Source organism: Psittacula echo (assembly GCF_963264785.1).
Source record: "Psittacula echo genome assembly, chromosome: 1".
Classification (NCBI taxonomy): domain Eukaryota; kingdom Metazoa; phylum Chordata; class Aves; order Psittaciformes; family Psittacidae; genus Psittacula; species Psittacula echo.
Genome location: NC_137735.1, coordinates 3,199,868 through 3,207,411, shown reverse-complemented (window position 1 = coordinate 3,207,411; position 7,544 = coordinate 3,199,868). Strand labels below are relative to the sequence as shown.

Genomic DNA, 7,544 nt, shown 5'->3' with positions numbered 1-7,544 from the left:
GCAGCGCGCCCTGCATGGAGCCGCACCATGGCGGCAGCGGCGGCGGCGGGAGCGGGCGGGTGGCGGCGGGGGCGCCGCTGAGGGCCGGCAGCCCCGCGGCGGGGCTCTGAAGGGCGGCGGGGCCTTCTCCCCCTCCCCTCTCCCTTCCCTTCTTTCCCTTCCCCTTCTTTCCCCTCTCCCTTCCCTTCTTCCCGACCCCCGCGCCCTTCTCCTGGCGCGGCTTCCATGGTCGCGGCCGGCCGCGGCGTTACCGGAGCGGTTGGGCGGCGGCGGCGGCAAGAGCCAGCGAGGGCGGAGGAGCGGCCCGGCAGGTGAGGGAGCGCCCGGGGGGGGGGCGGCGGGAACGGCCTGGAGTTGTTATGGCGACGGGCTGGGCGCGGGGCCCGGCCTGGGGGTGTCCGTGTGGTGTTACCCCCCCCCCCCGGCGTTGTCTGCTTTATTAGTTAATGATAATGATTAATAGTGAATGGCGATAGTGGAACTGTCGCGGTCCCACACACACGGGAGGGGGTCCGAACTGGGCACCCCGCTCACATACCCGGGATCTGGCACATGGGTTGGATCCTGGGATCACCAGATGCCTCCTCTTCCTCCTCTTCCTCCTCTTCCTCCTCTTCCTCCTCTTCCTCCTCTTCCTCCTCTTCCTCCTCTTCCTCCTCTTCCTCCTCTTCCTCCTCTTCCTCCTCTTCCTCCTCTTCCTCCTCTTCCTCCTCTTCCTCCTGCCTCAGGATCACCAGCCCCATGGACACCATCACTCAGGACATGGGGGTCCAACACTGACCCCCCCCATAAGCAGCCAACTCACTGGCTGCCCTCATGGACCCATGGAGCTCCTCAGCACTCTTGGCCTGTGCTAAGACCATTGGTCTCATGACTGGACTCCATCCCTGTGCTATTCCTTAGGGAGATGCTCCAAGCTGGAGCGCTGAAGGGGACACTGAGGGCTGTGTCCCCTCCTCATCCCGCTGTATCCACACATCCCGAATGGGAGCATACGAGCTGCCGTGCTCCCGGCTCTCCCACGCTCTCGGGTAGATCCATCCTCCTTCCTCGGCCAGCTCCTGCTTATTTCTGCTCTTGGATGTCATCAAGGGTGGAAAATGTGACAGGAAGGAAGGGAGGCTTTTTTTTTTGCCTCCTGCTAAATATGGGCTGACATGAAAATCCAAAGAGTGTCCTGAAAGGAATCCCAGCCCCTGTGCTTGCTGGAGGAGGGAAAACCGATGCTTTCTGCCTCTTTGGCTGGGAGGTTCCAGCTGGGAAGTTTCGCAAGGAGCGGCGGGTCCTTCCCGAGAGCCTCAGGAATTCACTTTGCTTGTTCACAGGACGCTCTCTGCAGGAATTACTCATCCTTTCTCTGCCTGCTCCTGGCTGGGGGGAGCTTGCTGCGAGCATGCAGGATGCATGGAAAATAGGGATCTTTCCGCTCCTGTGCAAGGGAAAGGTGGTTTTAATCTTTACTCTCCTGTTGCTGCTGTGGTGGGGAAGGAGGTGTGAGGAGTGTCTGCATTCAGATTCACATGGAGGATTAATGTCTGGCTCCATCAGGAATCAGATGCTGACTCCAGCCGTTATTCCCATGATGAGCATGGGAAATGGGCTCTAGGATGAGGAAGGGAGCCCAGGGATGGTTGTGGCACTGCCAGCTCCCCCAGTGTCTGCTGTGGTTGAGGTGAGGATGTTTTGGGGGGATGTGGACCACAGTTCTGCTGTGACCTGGAGGTGCTGGTCCTGCCATGTTCCCCCTCCGTGTGTTCATCTGCATTCCCATTGGGGAGCTTTTTTTGGGGTGTCTATGGGAAGCTCTAGGGTTTTTGCCTGATCTTTATTTAAACCATTGGTTAAAGCAATGGGGGGATACTGGGAGGTGTTGAAAATGGATGCTTCCCGTTTCCAGGGGCATCCCTGGCTCTGGTGCAACTGGATTGGTTTCAAGCTCGTGGGATACCAAAACGTCCCTCTCAAATAACCAATGTTCTGTGCCGAGTCGGGATGTTGGGCCAAGTCCAACATCAACATCCTTGTGGAAGAGTTGTTTGAATTCCCTCTCTCCCTGTCTCCTCCTACATCTGTTCTCCTCCAAACCCTCTGTGTCTGCATCACGATCCCGATCACAGGGAACACCAGGGAGCATGAGGTGGGGTATTTTGTGTGCTTCCGTAGGGTTGGGAGCAGCATGGTGGATGCACAAGGTGCTGGTGGTCCTTTATTTTTGGTGTTGGATGAGAAGGAGGTCAGCCCATGTGGTCTCATTCACAGATCACATTTTCCTCTTGAAATAAAGCAAATCCTGGGCTTTCCTGTTGTAATGGAGATGATTTGGATGAGACCAGGTCCATAGGCATCTCTGGAGCCTGTGGGCAGGAAGGAGCAAGGGGGAATGGCTTGAACCTGCCAGAGGGGAGACTGAGCTGAGCTCTCAGGCAGAAGCTCTTCCCTGTGAGGGTGCTGAGGCGCTGGCCCAGGGTGCCCAGAGAAGCTGTGGCTGCCCCATCCCTGGCAGTGCTCAAGGCCAGGTTGGACACAGGGGCTTGGAGCAAGCTGCTCCAGTGGAAGGGGTCCCTGCCCGTGGCAGGGGTTGGAACTGGAGGAGCTTTAAGGTTGCTCCCAACCCAAACCACTCTGTGGTCCTATGAAACACTAATGGGAAGAGGTCGGAAATGTCCGTGTTGATAGAATGGGCTGATTCATCTCCCTGCTCTTAACTGTTTCATTTCCCTCCTGCTTCTGGTTTGCTTCAAAGCTCAAAGGCCAAGGAGACGATCACAGCTGTCCTGTAGCTGGATCACAAAATGCTGCTGGGTTTGTACATGGTGTTTATGTGGTTTGAGCTGGAAAAGGAACGGGCTGTTGGGGGCATGTGGTTATCCGAACCGGATAACCGGAACATCGGCACTCACATTAGGGAGGATTAATATTTAATACATGGGCTATGAACTGTTGTGCTTAATCACTGTCTGAAGGGCTTAGGAAGAGATTTACCCATAAGCAAAGCGATTCCCTAACTGTCCAGAGTGATTTCTTGCCTCTTCCTTGGAAGCAGTGGGTCCTGGATATAGCCAGGGGCTGATCTGATCCTGTTTTCCCTGATGTCTCCAGCTTTTAGGAGCAGGTCGAGTGGCTTTCATCACAAGTGCTTACTTCTCATTGTGGAAACCCTTATGCTCTGGTACAATCTGTGTGGCTGCTCTGAAACCCACCAGTGGTTCCTGGAGCTGCAGTCTGTGTGGCCCTGTGTGTCCTGCAGCTCTGAGCTGAGCTGGTTTGAGGTGGGGAAGCAGAGGTGGGAGGTGATGTCTCATGATGACTCTGGTGGGACTGAGGGTTATGTCTCCATCATGGCAAACCCCACTTAGGCTGCCTATGTCCCTCTTCCCCCCTTGCCCTAAACCTCACCTAACTGAGAGCACCACTTGTGGCTATGAAACCCCTTTTGCTGTGGCTACACACATGGTACTGTGGTGTTTGTGGCTGAAGTTTGGTGGTGGAAGTCAAAGCAACCAAGCGTGGGTTGAGTTTGGCCATGAGGGTCATGTAGGGAATCCTGGTGGCCACTGTGACAGGCTGGAGGTTAGGAATCTCTTAGAATGGAGTGGGGACTGCTTTTCTCCCAAAATACATGTGGGAGAACAGCTCTTTAATTCCTTGCTTAGGCAGCAGTGAGTCCTCTTTATTCAAGAATAATTTGTTGTCCTAATTCCTTCCTGTTGAAGCAACTTCATTTTGCATGGAATAATTAGGACTAATTCATACCTGGGGTGGAAAAGAAGAGTTCTCTGACTTCAGAAGAGTAGAGAAGAGCAGAACCTCTGCTGTGTGAGTCAGGCCGTGCTGGGGCACCCCTCCTGAACGTGAAACCAAACCTCCCAGGTTGGTGGGAGGGAGCAGGAGAGCACAGAATCCCAGAGTGATCTTGGGTTGGAAGGGACCTTAAAGCTCACCCAGTTCCAACCCCTGCCACAGGCAGGGACCCCTTCCACTGGAGCAGCTTGCTCCAAGCCCCTGTGTCCAACCTGGCCTTGAACACTGCCAGGGATGGGGCAGCCACAGCTTCTCTGGGCACCCTGGGCCAGCGCCTCAGCACCCTCCCAGGGAAGAGCTTCTGCCTAAGAGCTCATCTCAGTCTCCCCTCGGGCAGGTTAAAGCCATTCCCCTTGGCCTGTCCCTACAGGCCCTTGTCCCAAGCCCCTCTCCAGGTTTCTTGTAGCCCCTTTAGGCACTGGAGCTGCTCTGAGGAAGCTGCCCAGGAGACGCAGGAGTCTCCAACCTTCTGCTGTTGCAGGGAGCTGAGGATGTCTGCGGGGAGGGAGATGGACCACCACCACCTCCTTCCTCCTTGGATAGCACTGAGGAGCAAACAAACCAAGCCATTCCCACCACACTGATGTGAGAAGCTGCCTCTGACCAGCCTGGAGTATTCCTGGCACTCTGACCAAGTACTTGAGACCTTTTTATTGCTGTGACAGGGACTTCCACATCCTGCCCCACAGTCTGACTCGAGGCTGTTTTCTGGTCCTTCCAGGAAGACATCCCTGTTCTCCCTTCCTTTGCGTAGTGCAGGGAAGGCAGCCAAACTCCTTCCCTCCCTCAAACCCCTGTGGGTTTGGAGAAGAAGGAGAGGTGCAGGCGTCCTTCCTGGCTTCCCTGGCCTTTACCTGGGAAGCATGGCATGAAGGTACCGCAGACTTGGTTGTGTCGCAGCCATCCTCCTCAGTGCTGGTGAGTTCATTTCTGCTGGTGGAGGTGGTGAGCAGTGAGTCCGTGTTCTTGTTTCCAGAGTGCTGAGCTCTGGATGCAGTGGCAATGGGAGATGTGTAGCCTGGAAATCCCATCTGGCAGGAGACGTGCTGTGAGTGAAACAGGCTTCCCAGTGTCTGGATATGGGACTGCTGGAAACCTTGCCCGTGGAAGCTGCCTGCAGGCTCAAATAGGAGGTTTGAGATCTGTCTTCATAACTTGGGGGTCTCAAATGCTATTCAGGCTCCAGGTTGTGCTAATGTAAGCACATTGGAGGCAGCTTGCAGAGGCGCTGCAGCAACGTACCAGCCTTAAAAACAGGGTTTGGCATGTTCCAGCTTGCAGGGTTTGTGTGTCTGAGTTAAGTAATAGGGGGACAGGAAACCTTGATTCAGGTGGAGCAGTGAATCAATCAGCACTGGTTGCTCTGTGGCTGAACCAGCCCCCTTTGGGCTGACGGCCTTCCATGCATGCCTGAGGGTTTGAAATGACACACTTGGAGAGGGGCTTTGGCCAAGGGCCTGCAGGGACAGGCCAAGGGGAATGGCTTGAACCTGCCAGAGGGGAGACTGAGATGAGCTCTTAGGCAGAAGCTCTTCCCTGTGAGGGTGCTGAGGCGCTGGCCCAGGGTGCCCAGAGAAGCTGTGGCTGCCCCATCCCTGGCAGTGTTCAAGGCCAGGTTGGACACAGGGGCTTGGAGCAAGCTGCTCCAGTGGAAGGGGTCCCTGCCCGTGGCAGGGGTTGGAGCTGGAGGAGCTTTAAGGTCCCTTCCGTCCCCAGCCATCCTGTGATTCTATGATTCTGTAACCTCTCTGAGTTATGATTGTTCTGATGATGTAAACCCCAGGGGTTTAGCGTACTTTGGTCTCCACCCCATCAGCAGTGACCTTGCTGCAGAGAGCAGCAGATGTGTCTGGTTTAACTACTGAAGGTAGGAAGTCTCCCTCAGTCTGTGCTCGGATGTTCTCCTCCAAGGAGCTGGGGGTCTTCTGACCCCTTACAGAGGGTCTCCTCTAAACTCATACCCAGCCATCCTCACTTACCTCCTGTGCTTCTGGGATGTCTCTTCTCTGTCATTTACAGAGCATGGTCTGCTCATGCACACTTTAACTTTGACCAGGTGCTAGGAAGAGCAGTGATCAGAGCCCAAGTAGCAGATCCTCTTCTAATCCTATGGAATATGTGGGGTCCGTCCCTTGCTTTCAAACCTCTGATTTTAGAGTCAGTATCTCAGTTGAGACTGAAGATTCCAAACCCTTCATTCACAAACTGCAGCTGGCTGAAGGCTGATGTTACTGATTTGTGTTAGCAAATTACATCATGGTACGTGTCAGAGAGTGTTCTGCAGCCAGGAAATGTGCTCCTGGCTTCAACCTGCGTTGCAGCCAGCTTGAAGTCCTGCTTGCTCCCAGCTGGGCATCTCTTCTTTCCTTCACCCTTTGCAATAGGCGTCTTGCCCTTGTGAGCTCTCAGGTGAGGGCTGAAGTGACGTCACCTCAAGAGGTTTCGTGTCAAATCTGGGGAGGATTTGTGTTCATTCTTCTTTATTATAAAACAGAACAAGGAAAGGCAGGACCTGCACTGACCTGGAGGTCAGTCTGCTTAATGTGGGCAGATGGCCTTGAGTGAGTCCAGAGGAGGCCATGGAGATGCTGCGAGGGCTGGAGCAGCTCTGCTCTGGAGCCAGGCTGAGAGAGCTGGGCTGGGGCAGCCTGGACAAGAGAAGGCTCCTGAAGGGGAGACCTTAGAGCAGCTCCAGTGCCTAAAGGGGCTGCAGGAAAGCTGGAGAGGGGCTTGGGACAAGGGCCTGTAGGGACAGGCCAAGGGGAATGGCTTTAACCTGCCAGAGGGGAGACTGAGCTGAGCTCTTAGGCAGAAGCTCTTCCCTGTGAGGGTGCTGAGGCGCTGGCCCAGGGTGCCCAGAGAAGCTGTGGCTGCCCCATCCCTGGCAGTGTTCAAGGCCAGGTTGGACACAGGGGCTTGGAGCAAGCTGCTCCAGTGGAAGGGGTCCCTGCCTGTGGCAGGGGTTGGAGCTGGATGAGCTTTAAGGTCTCTTCTAACCCAAACCATTCCCTGATTTTATATTGGCCATATCTGTGCTTATCTGTCCACAAAAGCCTCTGCCACAGGTGGTGCAGACCCAGCCCATGATCAGGAGCAGGAGGAGTTCAGAGATGGAGGAAGAAGTGACCAGCCTGGACTGTGACACGGGTTAGTGGGAGAAAAGCAGGAAAACAGCTCAGTTTGACTGCTTGTGGTGAGGTGGTCCAAAAGACTCGGCTAAATCCAGGGGCAGAAGGGACAGATGCTGCAGTCGCGATGCTGTTGGAGGTTTCTAGAAGGCAGAAACCGTCAAATAAGTAAGTTTGACTGAGTAAGAGGGGAAATATGAAGAACAGGATTTGCTTTTATTAAAACCCAAACTTCATTTTAGTGGTTTATGAGGATTCCAGCGGTGCTTTGGGAAAGGGCAGCCTGTTGTTCCCGGCATATCCTGGCTCCAGACCTGGAGGTTTTGAGGTACCATAAATCTCTCTCGTGATAATGTGTGGCAGGGCAGCACTGAAAACCTCCCTCCTTCCTTGCAATCCCAGTAATGCCTTTATCATGCCAGCAGATAATCATCTCCCTTTTGTTCCAGAAGTGAAGCTCTTATGGATATGTTTGAGAAGCCTGGAAAGAGACATTTTCACATGTGTTTTCCAGCGTTGCTTAACACGTGCTCTGTGTCAGAGCCTCTGGATTTCACCGTCTTCCAAACTGGCCACTCCTTACCCAGAGAAGCTGTGGCTGCCCCATCCCTGGCA

At 54.6% G+C, this 7,544-nt stretch overlaps 1 protein-coding gene across 2 annotated transcripts in view; it reads left to right on the top strand.

The window, feature by feature from the left end:
• The first annotated feature begins 142 nt into the window (after nucleotides 1–142).
• Nucleotides 143–7,544, top strand: part of PTPRA (protein tyrosine phosphatase receptor type A) — a 113,398-nt gene continuing 105,996 nt past the window's right edge. For both annotated transcript variants that reach the window (XM_080626550.1, XM_080626549.1), the window contains exon 1: nucleotides 143–311. The gene's annotated coding sequence lies outside the window, so the exon portion shown is untranslated. The remainder of the gene's footprint in view (nucleotides 312–7,544) is intronic.